We start from the raw sequence: 14139 nt of genomic DNA on the forward strand, positions 1-14139 counted from the left end.
GGGTGGGGCCACGGGGAGGGCGGGGTCAACCGGGCTGGATTTGATGGTGGGCGGGGCCTAGTGGAATCCAGGGAGTCTGGGTTTGCCAGGTTGAAGGCCACCTAAGCTAGTAAGGCCTCTAAGGGGGCGGGTATAGAAGATGCCTCAAGCCTCTCTACATCCCTCGGACACTCCCACCTCATACCTTACCCTCCTCTCCACCACAACCTCGTTTAGCTCTTTCTCAACCTTCCTTTTCTTTGGGGCACCTCAATGGCACCGCGGTACCCCTGTCCCACCCTGAACCAGACCCAGTAACGTCAGACGATGAGAGAAGGAGGAAGTGGCTTACAAGCATCAAACCCAATTTACAGATGGAAAAACTGAAGCCCAGAGAGGAGAAGACTTGCCCAAGTGCCTGCTATGAGGGAAGAGACTTTATGGTGTCCCTTTCAGACAAACTCTACGTTGCAGAGTTTCCTCCTCTGAGACCCAAGTTAACCTCCCTCCCCTGCCCTCTCTTCTCCTAGAGCAGTGTTTTTCCACTTGAGGTGATTTGCCCCCACCTCCATTTCCAGGAACAGTTGGCAGTGTCTGGAGAGACATCTTTGGTTTTCAAAACTGGGGGCTGCTACTGGCTAGTGAGAAGAGAGGAGGCATGCTGCTAATCATCCTCCAATGCACATGACAGCCCCATGCCAAAGAATTATCAAGCCAAAACGTCAATAGTGCCAAGGTTGAGAAGCCTGCTCTCGGACCTGGTAGTGTCTAAATCAGTGATGGCGAACCTATGACACGCGTGTCAGAGGTGACACGCAAACTCATTTTTTTGGTTGATTTTTCTTTGTTAAATGGCATTTAAATATATAAAATAAATATCAAAAATATGTCTTTGTTTTACTATGGTTGCAAATAACAAAAATTTCTATATGTGACTCGGCACCAGAGTTAAGTTAGGGTTTTTCAAAATGCTGACACGCTGAACTCAAAAGGTTCGCCATCACTGGTCTAAACGAACTTCCCAGTGGGCTCCGGAGCCCTGGGTTCCTCGGTAGCCAGGGACTTGGGGAAGATGCTGTATAAAGTGTCTCCTAGGGTCATGCCTGCCTCCATCTTGCCGTGTCCATTTCTAAGCTCCAGTGTTCTTAATGCCACTCATTTACAGAGGGGACAATATTATTAGTATATGTCTTCCTAATGGTTTGCTGGAGGCAGGCAAAACAAGTGTTTTTCTGAGGGCATGGATTAAAATGAGAATGGAGAGTGGAAAGGTGCAGAGAAAGGAAAATGATTGGGATTAAATGACTGTCCTGAGATAGCTAGCTGTACCTTCGACATACCTCTCACCCTTTTATCCCTTCTCACTTGGTCTGTGAGAAGGGTAAACTGAGACCCAACAATGTGGAGAGGCCAAAGCTGGGTCCTACAACTGGCCAGCAGTGGTGCTGGGACTCACAATTCTATTCACTTATTTTTAAAAATATATATATATATGTTTTTATTTCAGAGAGGAAGGGAGAAGAAGAGAGAGATAGAAACATTAATGATGAGAGAGAATCATTGATCGGCTGCCTCCTGCATGCCTCCTACTGGGGATTGAGCCACAACCCGGCATGTGTCCTTGGCCGGATTAGAACCTTGGACCCTTAAGTCCGCAGACCGACGCTCTAACCACTGAGCAAAACTGTTTAGGGCAATTCTATTCACTTATTAACAAAACTTTTGTTTCATCTAATCTACATTAGGCCTAGAACTAAGGCCTGTGTTGTAGAATGATTGCTCTGGAGCAAAAAGGGGGATTAGATTATCGGAGACAAAATGGGGACCAGGAAAGTGGCTGGGACAATGGTGGAGGTGAAGGATGTGGAGAGCAGAGGCTGTGGAGCTGTAGGAGAGAGGGGAGAAACCAGGAATCCTCTGTGCTCCTCCCAGGCACCCCCTCACAGAGACATGTAACCAGGGGTTCCCTTTGGAATACTGATCCCTTGCATCTGAGGAAAACTTGGACTTCCCTCTGGAGAAATGTGCAAATATACACTTTCCATATAATTTCAGGGGCTCCAAAACTCTATATTGGCTTCCAGAAGGGTTGGGGGGATAATGGTAGAGGTTGATTCTTAAGTACATACAGAAGAATAAACATGCAGGAATTTAAAGAAGCTAGAAAAAAGTAATTGACAAGGGTTTACCTTACCTGATATTAAAATATACGATAAAGTCAGCATATTTATTTTTTTTTAAGCCTACAGCACCCGGTATTCCCAGGCGGTCTCCCATCCAAGTACTAACCAGGCCCGACCCTGCTTAGCTTCCGAGATCAGACGTAAAGTCAGCATATTTAAAGCAGTATGATATTGAAGCAGACCTAGAGGAATCAGTAGGACAGAATGGAGTACAGAAATGGCCAACCATACAAGGGGGTTTCATGTATGATAAAGATAGTGCTTCAGGTAAATGGGGGTGGGGGGAGGATATAGGCCTTTCAACAAATGGGTGAAATAACTGGCAAGTCATTTGTGGAAATAAAAGAAAGCAGTGTCCTTTTCCTACACAGAAGTAAATGTCAGGTGGAGCGCATATTTAAATATCACCGTAATGTACCAGAAGAAAACATACTCAATGTTTTAATAATCTTGGAAATAAAGTACTTTCTAAGCATGATGAAACCTAGAAGCCAAAGGGAAAACATCAATAAATTTTACTATAAAAACTTCTAGAGAGAAGAAGTGATCATACTCAAGATTGAAAGACAAATGACAAACCCGGAGGATAAATCCCAATTGACCTCTGCTCTTGCCCCCTCAAGCCTACCAGTCCGTCCCCCCAAGCCAAGAAAGGGTCAAGCTGGAGAGAGGATTGTGAGGATTGAGTCCGAGCAACATCTCTGAGGCTCCTCCCTCGGCACCCTGGCCAGTGCCCACCTGTTCAGGGGCCGGGAAGTCCCAGAAATCCCCGCCAGGCCATCTGGGTCCACAGCAGGTGCCTTAGCACAGCAGAGCCCCAGTTCGCCCCAGGCTGCTCGCCACTTCTCTCGTGTGGCCATCCTGGGAACTGCAGTCTTCCATTCCAGCTCAAGGAGCTTCCGGCGGGAATTTTTTTCTTAAAATAAATAACATTTAAAAATTTGAGGGGGCGAGCAATGTTTCAGGCTTTGTGCTGAACACATAGCAGAGTGTATTTCATTTGATTCTCAAAACAACTCTTCTAGGCGGGTCTACTGTGTTATCATGTCCATTTGACAGATGAGAAAACCAAATTTGAAAATAGCAGTGGCCTCAGGATTCAATGTCACCTGGCCCCACTCTTAATGTAAGAAAGCCAAGTTCTTGGGGGGAATTCAAGAAAAGCTTTTGAGGTTAATCTTGATCCAGGCCCTGTCCCAGAAGCCAGAGAAACAGCCGTTAGGGAACAGGGGTAGAGAGAAACATTTCTGATAGAGTGAATCATGGAGGCAGCAGAGGGCATGTTAACCCCAGGAAGGGGTAGGGGCAGTGGAGTGAATGCTAGTGGTGTCCTTGAAGCTGAGTCTTGTGGGGTTTGAGGGAGGGATGAAGGAGTGGGCAGCACTCATAAGCCTGGGAGGAGGAAGAGGGACATTGGGGTGGAGCAGTGGTCTACGTACCTACGTGCCCTATGGCTGGAGTAAGTTGGAGATGAGCTGGCCAAGTACATCAGGATCAAGTTAGAGTTTGGACATGGAGAAGTTTGAGCATAAAGATTCTGAGAACTTTTCCATGTTTCAGTTCACTTAGTCTAGGGACCAACTGTGCTGCCAACCCAACCTGCCTCTTCTTTCCAGATGTTCCTCTAAGCCAGAAACCTAGGAGTCACCTTTGACTCCTCCCTCTCCTCACCGCTATCCTATTAATTATCAGGGGCTGCCCAGTCTACCTCCTAAATATTCCCCAGGTTCATTTACTGCTCTCCGTCCCCATGGCCACTCGCCCGCCCAGACTGCCTTCCTTTCACTCCTGAATCCAGTTGCTGACAGTGACTTGGTCTCACCACCTCCAGACTTTCCTACAAAAGAAATCCTCCTCCAGCAAATTTGACCACAATTCCTCTCCTGTTAAAAACCCTTTTCATTCGACAAATATTGAGCAAGCACTTGTTTCATGTTGAGTACTTGATGAGCGAAGCATAGACTTTAAAGCCTGTTGGAGTGGCAGATATCAATCAAATGACCCCCTCCCAAAATAATATGTAATTACAGACTGGGAGACATGCCATAGGAGGGCCTGACCTAGTAAGGGAGGTCCCAGAATGCTCCCCAGTGTATCCCACCTGAAGTGTGAATAACAGTCAATCAGATCAAAGAGTTAAGGATGGGGTAAGAGTTTTTGCAAAAGCCCTGAAGGTGCTTTTCTGAGTCTCAGTTTCCTCTTCTGTATAATGGGGATATTTAGAGTTGTGAGGATGAAATGAGTTAATAGGTATACAGTCCTTAGAACAGGTCCTGGGACATAATAAAATTTTCCATAAGTGTTAGCTATAGCAACACAACCACAATAATAATGATAATAATAAGTATTATTATTTTTTAGAGAGCCATTGAAGGTCTATCAGCAAAGAAGTTAAATGAGAAAGTAGCATTTTTAAAAAGTCGCTTTGGCTGCAGTGAGAAGCATGGATTGGAATAAGGAAAGACCATATTCAGGGGAACTAATGGGGAGACTCTTGCAGGGGTCCATTGAGAGCTGTGGGGCATTTACACTAAGGAGGCAGAGAGGACTTGAAGAGATTTTGTGATTGAGGTGGTAGATACTACTGGCCTTGGTGTTTGATTGGTGTTGAGAGGCTGTAGGAGGTGCAAGGGGACTTCCAACATTTTGGCCCCAGCAGCAGGGTAGGCACTGATGTTCTTCACCAGGTCAGGGAGGCCTGGAGGAGGACCAGGCCTGAGGGAGATGCTGAGTCCAGTTTGGGACATGTTCAGATACAGGAACTGTGGGGCATCCTGGATGAGGGCCTGCAGAAGCAGCTGATTAGGTCTGAAGTTCAGAGGAGAAAGTATGGCTAGAGACATTAAATTGAGATTGTTGGCAAATAGATACAAAATGGACCTCGATCATCCCATCTGTGAAATGGTAGGAGAAAGGAGATAGCAAGGTAATTTTTAAGGTTTCTCCTGCCTCCAGCATGTGTAGGAGCCCAAGTGTTGAGGTTGGTAGGACCCCAGAGACAGAGAGACAAAAAAACCCATGTGATCTGAAAAACTTGGTAGAGGCTCCTCAGAGGCTATTTGTCACTCCTTCATCTGATTGCCTTTCACTGAGCAGCTGCTATGAGCCACTTGCTCTACTGGGGATGGAAGGATCCATAAGACCCAGCCTTTGCAGTTGGGTGGGGAGACAGACAAGGCCAAGAGCAATTATAAAGCACAGTCATGTGTCACTTAATGATGGGATCTGCTCCGAAAATGCATCATTAGGTGATTTTGTCATGATAGGAACATCATAGAGTGCACTTACATAAACCTAGATGGTATAGCCTACTACACACCTAGACGATATGGTATAGACTATTGTCCTAGGCTACAAACCTGTACGGAATACTGTAGAAAATTGTAACACAGTGATAAGTATTTGTGTATCCAAGTATACTTAAACATAGAAAAGTTACAGTAAAAATACAGAATAAAATATAAAAAATGGCACGCCCGTATAGGGCACTTACCGTGCATGGAGCTTGCAGGACTGGAAGTTGCTTTGGGTGAGTCAGTGAGTCAGTGGTGAGCGAATGTGAAGGCCTAGTATATTACTGTACACTGCTGCAGACTTTACAAACACTGTCCCAAAAGCCTTCCCCTGCTTCCTTCCGACAGGGTCAGAAATGGAACATTAAAGCTGTCAGTGCTGCTCCCAGAACAGGGATGTGGGCTGGATTGATTGCAAATATCAGGAGGAGGAACTGGCTGGGTAAGGCATAGATCATAACAGTGACTGTCAGGAGGGAGTGAACAGTGGCCTGAGGATCAGTAGGAATAAGAAATCAAGATACAGCAAGAAAGGAACATGGGGGGTTGTCATAGCAATGTGATTGTGGCTATTGCATACTGGAGCAATTTCCAGATTAAGAAACTTTGTGGTAACCCTGGCAAGTGTGGTTCAATTGGTTGGGTATCTTCTTGTGCATTGAAATGTTGCTGGTTCAATTCCCGTCAGGACACATGCCCGGGTTGCTGGCTCAGTTCCCAGTAGGGGTCGTGCAGGAGGCAGCCAATCAGTGTTTCTCACATCGATGTTTCTCTTTCCCTTTCCCTTCCTCTCTCTCTAAAAATCAATTAAAAAATTTTTTTTTCAAAAAAGAAACTTTGTGGTATTCATGGGGAAAACTCCCACTCATTTGTATTTGAGTTAGATCGTGTTTTACATGAAGAGGGTGTAGAACTGAGGACTCAATATTTTGACTTTGGAAATTTGTTTTGGGTTCCTTGACCCTATCTGGCACAAAGGGCTCTCTCTGGCTTTGAATTGATGGGAGAAATAAAACTTATCTATGCTTTGTATCAGTGATTTTTCATCGGTGTGCTGGAAGAATTTTAAAACATACAATACCTACTATTTAGTCAGGGGCACTTTTCCCCTTAGATTGTCAAATGAAAAAATGACATCAGCCAACACAACAATAGCCATCCGATGTGAATGCCCTGTCTTGAACCATAAATATATAGTAGATCATATAACAGAGTTGCATCTTATTGGTCATGTCACATAATAAGGTTGCTTCTGATGGCTTAATTCTCTTTATCCTCATCCAAGGATATGTTTTACTGATTTTAGAGAGAAGAGGAAGAAGAGAGAGGGGTTAGGGGGAGAGAGAGAAACATAGATTGGCCACCTCTGGTCTGGGGATTGAACCTGCAACCCAGGCATGTGCCCCAATTGAGAATTGAACCTGCAATCCTTTGATGCACGGGATGATGCTCCAATCTACTGAGCCACGCTGGCCAGGGCTAATTGGTTAATTCTTGGTACCAGAAATTCTATTTATTTGTAAGTATAGGCACTTGACTTTTTAAAAGCAACTTTAGAGCAAAAAGGATAGGTAATTACTATTATTATTATTATTATTGTAAACCAATCAAAATTATATCTATTTTTTTTGTCAGATAGGCAAAAAATTGTTTTTTGGTGTGCCACAGAATTTTAGTAACTAGTTTATGTGTGCCATGAGATGAAAAAGGTTGAATATTGCTGCTTTATGTCATTACAACCTGAAAATATTTCCAAAGTACAGGGAAGAACAGGCTGGCCTACACTACCACAGAAAGCTTTTACCACAGAAAGTATCAGTGGCACTTAATACTTGTTAAGATAGCTCCTGTGGACCCATGTCCTTGTACAAAGAATTTACAGCAATGTACTCTGAAGACATCAAAGTAGAGGAAGTGACATCAGACACAAGACCTGAAAGTCTGGTAGAAGAGAGCTGTGTGAGGAATCTGGGCCTCTTAAAATTTTTAAAAATATATTTTTATTGATTTTTAGAGAGAGAGGAAGGGAGAGGGATAGAGATAGAAACATCGATAAGAGAGGAACATCATCATTAGAAAAATCGATGAAAGAGAAAAAGAAGAAAAAAGAAAAAAATTGATGAGAGAGGAACATCATTGATTAGCTACCTCCTGCACACCCCCTACTGGGGATCAAGCCTTAAACGCAGGCATGCACCCTGACTAGGAATTGAACCGTGACCTCTTGGTTTCTGGGTTGACACTCAATCACTGAGCCATACCCGCTGGGCAAAATTTTCACTCTGGAGTCTTACTCATGCACCTTGAGTCCATTTCAGGAACAAAGTTCCCAAACAATAGTAGTTGAATTAAGTTCTATTGAATCTGTCTTCTCTTAGATACTTGTCCTCTTTGATCCTCATGACCTGCATGCTCTCTGCCAGGGCTTGGATGAGGGTGCAGCAAATGAGGCACCGAGGGCACAAATCTAGATAGTCTCTCACTCTCGGGGGCATGCCCTGCTCCCTGCTCACATCCCCCCTCCAACCCTCCAGGTGCTCCTCAGTGCTCATTTAGTGCTGTTCAGTCCCGATCCACATTTGCCTGATAAAAGCTGGCACTGCTCTAAGGCTCAGCTCAGTTATCACTTCTTCCTGGAAGTCTACTGCTCTTCCCAGTTATCTCTGCTCCTCCCTAGGCCAAGTTGGCCCTCCATGCTCTAACAGCATGATAAAGGCTGCATAGCACAGTGGTTAATGGGACAGGCTTTGGCGTCAGAGTTCAGCTGTGTTGTTTATGATCTGTGCACCACTCTCTGAGCCTGTTTCCACATGTGTAAAATGTGGTGCTGACTTCACAGGGAAGCCATAAAGATCAAAGAGAAAATGTATGCAAAGTGACCAGCAATGATTGATACAGGATATTCAATAAGTGGCAGGTATTATTACTTTATTTATACCGCTTCTAAAGCACTCAGATATTCTAATTATTTTCCTGCCTTTATCTTCACTATATCGTAAGTTCCTCCGGTCAAGGAGGAGGAGGAAGAGAAGAGGAGAAAGAAGATCTTTATGAATGACATTTAATGGGCATTAAGACATGTCTGGTGCATAAATAAAGAAAAGAAATGATAAGTTCAAGGGAAAAAAGTTCTGGGCCGAAAATCTGGAGCCTTGGCCTCCAGTTACATGGTCCCGGTGACAGTACAGTGCCTGCCTGATTCACACCACTTTGAAGAAAAGCTGTCCAGACCACAACTCTGTTGGGGCCATGCTTGAGACCACGTGGCCCCTCCAGCCTCTAGATTGGAGCAGATGGATGGGGCCAGCACCAGAACCAAGTGTTACCATTTCATATATTAGCTGATGACCTTTAACTAATGGCCTAGCACAGTGGTCGGCAAACCGCGGCTCGCGAGCCACATGTGGCTCTTTGGCCCCTTGAGTGTGGCTCTTCCACAAAATACCACATGCGGGCGTGCACTTACAGTGCGATTGAAACTTCGTGGCCCATGCGCAGAAGTCGGTTTTCGGCCGGGGCGAGTCTATTTTGAAGAAGTGGCCTTAGAAGAAGTGGGGGGTGTGGGTCGGTCGGTCGGTCGGTCGGGCAACGGGAGACATGGCGCAGGCGGGCGGCAGGATACACAGCGCGGGGGAGGTGCGCGCGATTCATGCACTGAGTTGAGGATGGGAGAGTTGGAAGGGGTCGACCTCAGCGAACATACCTCAATCAGATTGAGGATGTTTTTAGCAAAGGCCAGCTTAGGAGTACCCTAATTAAGTTAATAACAATGTACCTACCTATATAGTTTAAGTTTAAAAAATTTGGCTCTCAAAAGAAATTTCAATCGTTGTACTGTTGATATTTGGCTCTGTTGACTAATGAGTTTGCCGACCACTGGCCTAGCACAACAATCTGAGAAAGGCCATGTGCAAATCGAGATAAGAGGGGGCAGAGACCAAAAGTAAGCAGAAGTCTTGGTGGGTAGAGTAGAAAGGAGCAGCCCTGTGCAGAGATGGGGAGGGTGTGAGGAGAGGGAGATTGAGTGAATCCTAGCCCTGCCTTGTTCCAGTTGGCGTTTCAGTTTCAGTCCTTGCAAGAAACTCCTTTATATTTGAGCTAGATTGAGTTGGCTTCTGTTCCTTGCAGCTCGATGAGACTGACTCGACTAGTTACTTCGGCAAGTCTCTGCCTCTTTCTGGGCCTCAGTTTGACTAGACCATCTCTAAGGTCTTCTCTTTGAACACCACGTAGAGATAATGGTTTTTAAGTTGTTGGCAACTAAATTCAGTATTAGTTACAGAGTGTCATGACATCCGGGCTCCCAAAATAGCTTGGTGGCTGGTTAAAGAGCCTATGGGAGAAGCCAAAAAACGTCTGACTTTGAACCTGAGTCCTGTTGGTACAATCCGCCTTCCCCTTCCATTGCATCTGTTGTTGAATCACAAAGGAACTGAAGAACCAGAGCTGGTGCTTGTCCAGTGTCTTTTAGCTGCTGAATGCCCCACCTACCTTCTTAACACTTTCCTGGACCCACTTCCGCATTTCAGAGGATTTCAGTGCCAGGTCTGCTCCAAAGAAAGTGCCCCTCCAGGTAGAATTTGAACAAAGAACGTTTCCTTCTTTGGTGTTAAGCTGTCCTGCCTTCCAGCTGTTTGGCTCTGGGCCTATGCCCTGCCTTCATCCTTCTAAGCTAACAACTATGTTGATAATAATACTTCCTTGCTTTTGTATAGAGCTTTGTACTTTTCAGAGCATTTTAATGCATATTATCTTATTTGCTACAGAAACCAGAGGAAATAGGCAAGAAGGAGGGATAGAGGATAATACCTATAATTTCTTCTATCCCATTCACCCCCTTAAAACAATTTATTTTAAAAGAATTTAGAGAAATTATCCCTTAGCTCTTTTTTAATTTGATGGAAATATTGAGACTGAGCTTGATGAAGTGACTTGCCCAAGATCACAGAGCAAGTTAATGGCTGAGTTGGTTTCTAAAAGGTTTCTAATCATGGATCACATTTAAGCAAGACTTGACTAGGACCACCTTGCAAAACACAACTTGTCATGGCAAGGGGTCTCTGATAGAAGTGGTATTCTTGGCACTGCTGTACCATTGAGACTTCCAGGAGTCATTCACAGTCTTACCCCATCAGTCCCTACAAAGATGTGGCTACGCCATAATGGTTTGTGTAGCACCAGGAACCCATAGAAGTAAGCCAGGTTAGATATAAGGATTTCCTAACAGTTCTTCAGGTATTGGCAAGGATAGTAGTAAATGCCATTGGAAGAGCCAGGTTTTTTGTTTTGATTAAAGAGTGCTTGGTGGGAGGTAAGACTGGAAAGGTTGAGAACCACTAGTCATTCCCTCCATCAGGGCCTCTGAAAAAGAGGAAGCAGAAGTAATAGTACTTGTCCCTCCTCCTTTCCTAAACTCTACTCAACAGCAAGGACCACCTTTCCTAGCCCCTTTGTTTGGGGTCCCCTTGCCAATTGTACTCATTGCTTCACTCCCACCCAGTCGTTCCGGAGCCTATCCCTCAGTTATCTTGGGAAGTAAGCAATAAGTTTGCGATCACACAGTTCTAATAGTTAGGGATAGGCGAGGAAAGAAAAGGATTAGGAGGCTTCATCTGTGCTTTCTCCAGGCCCCTCCCTGCTTCTCTCCCAATGCCCCAGTGGAGAGCTTAGCATGCTTCTCTTGTGGCATCACCCAGCCCAACAACTGCAAACAGCATAACTGGGAAATTAGTCATGGCAGTCAGCCTATTCAATGGTCAGGGCAGCACTGTGTCAGTCGGGGTGAAGACAAGAAAACAGAAAATGTGCTTGGAATTTCCAACAGAGGGAATTTATTTCAGAGAACTGGTTAGAAACATGTCAGCTTGAAGGTGCAAAATGGTAAGGTAGGCAAACTAGAGATTTGTAGCTGTAGGAAGCTTCTATCACCCCTAGGCCTGACGGTCAACTGGAAGGGTGTTACTAGACCCTGAAGTACACTTGCTGCTGACACTACTGGAGCAATGTTTTTGAAATGCTGCTGCTGGCAGAATTGACAGAGCTCACTGGAGCTGACAGCTACCTATTGCTGCCCCTCCAGTACCACTGACACTGCTGCAGCCTGTGGCAGTAGCCCACCACTGCCGGAAACACTGAAGGTCTCTGAGCCCATAACTACCAGCTGCTGCCAGAGTCTCAAGTGGATGCAGAGGGAACAATGGCTTCACCTCTCCTTCTACCATCCCATCTCCAGCCAGTTTCCCACCTGTACTTCCCATTGGCTGAATCTATTGACAGGAAGTCAGTTGGTAACCAGAGTCTGGGAAATGTAGTTTTCAGGACCCAGAACTCTTCAGTACAACGCAGAGCATGGAAAGGCTAGAACAAACAGACAAATGACCAGCATAAATGCTATTAGAACTTTCAACTAGTTTGGGCACTTTTTAAAAAATATATTTTTTTATTGATTTCAGAGAGGAAGGGAGAGGGAGAGAGAGATAGAAACATCAATGATGAGAGAAAATCATTGATCAGCTGCCTCCTGCATGTCCCCTACTGGGGATCGAGCCCACAACCCGAGCATATGCTCTTGACTGGAGGAATCAAACCCGGGACTCTTCAGTCCACAGGCATATGCTCTATCCACTGAGCCAAACCGGCTAGGGCTAGTTTTGGCACGTTAAAAGCCATATGAATTGAACATTAGTTGATAACCTCATTTTTCCACTTCGCCCTTTTCAACAGCTCCTGAGTTCCTTTCAGGATCCATGTGTTTCTAGGAAGCAACTCCATCAGGGTAGAGCAGGGCTGAGTCCGTCGATCCCACTGGCCAGAACAATTGGTTCAGGGTCATATGGACTCAGCCAGTCCAGAGTGAATTTCAGGATTTTTGCTGAGAAGACTGGCACATAACTCTCTTCCTCACTAACCACGAATGAGGAAGTATGCAGCCCCTGGCATTTGATGGCAGTCATCTTAGGGCAGTAGGGGAGCAGAAACCGGAAAGAAAGAGTAGCCCTGAAGACTAGGAGATTAATTTGGGGCACATATGGAATCCGCATGCTATGGCCACTGCTTAGGAAGCTCTGGTATAGTTGATCAAGCTCATGCCCTTTAGGGTGCTTATTATCTGTCACAAAGCAAGACCAATTTACAAGCATCATGGAAAACTCTGGAAGAGCCCAGCTGGCATGGCTCAGTGGTTGAGCATTGACCTATGAATCAGGAGGTCATGGTTGGATTCTGGTCAGGGCACATGCCTGGGTTGTGGGCTTGATCCCTAGTAGGGTTGTGTGTGCAGGAAGCAATCGATCAATGATTCTCTCTCATCATTTATGTTTCTATCTCTCCCTCTCCCTTCCTCTCTGAAATAAATAAAAATATAATAATAATAATAATAAAAACTCTGGAAGAGAAAGTTCTAGGAATCAGCCACTTTCCCCATGGTCACATCCTAGGCCAGTGGCTTTTAAATATTTCTTTTTACTGTACCCTAAATAAATTGTACAGTGTGAACAGTACACACATAGCTGTATATATAACTGAGACAAAAGTTTCACAATAGTTTTCATCGTATTTACCCTTGCTATATGCAACTAATTCAAATTTTCAACTCTATTCTACTCTGTTTAAAATAAAGCTGGTTTCAAAGTTCTAAATAATTTAATAATCCACTAACGGGTTATGACTTGTAATTTGAAAAACACTGTCCTATATATACACCATGCCATCATCAGTTGCCATAAAACTTAACTCTTGATTTTAAGCATCCTAACCTTTACTAATTTTCCTGCTCTGTTCAAAGCATATTCTCTATCTTCCTTCGTTCTAAAGGAAAGTCACAGTGTCCCAGCTCCTACCCAAGGCCAAACTCTGCCCAACCTGCGCTGAGAACCCCAAGACCTTACATCTGCAGATATTCTCTCTTTTCTGCATTGTCAAATTCTGCTTGTCTACTGAAATACTTAGTTTACAAAATTGCTCTAGAGTTTCTCTTCTTAAAAACAAAAACAAACCAAAAAACACAAAGCTTTCTTTGACCCCATTTCAACTCCCAGTTCCTTGGGCCAAACCAGAGTAGTCATGGTTGAATGAGACAGGAAGCAGAAGGGTGACCCAGAGTTGAGCTCAGTAGAACAGATGAGGATCTTGGCAAGAAGGCAAGTAGTGGGCGAGGAAGGGAGAAGGCGGCATTGAGATTTGTGTGAATGGATAGAAATCAGAAGTGAATTTTGATCCTAGAATGATTTTCCTTCTTAAACTCCCCTTTTGAGAATCCTGGATCCTACATCTTTGTTGCTGGAAACTGGACTTTAGTGTCAGGTAAGTTCAACACTGGCTTGCCATTTCTGAGCTGGTTAACTTTATTATTATTTTTAATTTTTTTTTTGGGGGGGCTGGTTAATTTTAGATAAAACACATTTCTTTAAGTTTTCTCATCTGTAAAATTAGTGTAATAAAGTCTATTTCATCAAGTTGGCTTAAGGATTAAATAAGGTCAACACAGTTAGTGCTTATTATCAAGGCCTTCCCCATCCTTGTACAAAATCTTATTCCCCCACTAATAATAATTAGCATGGTAACCACTTATTGAGCAACTAGTGGCCTGGTGCACGAAATTCGTGCACAATAAAAGGGGATTAATTAGAGGAAATATTTTAATATTGCTATTTGCCCTTTTTCTATAATAGAAGTGTCAGAGATGA

This window comes from Myotis brandtii, unplaced genomic scaffold (assembly GCF_000412655.1).
Source record: "Myotis brandtii unplaced genomic scaffold, ASM41265v1 scaffold220, whole genome shotgun sequence".
Lineage (NCBI taxonomy): Eukaryota > Metazoa > Chordata > Mammalia > Chiroptera > Vespertilionidae > Myotis > Myotis brandtii.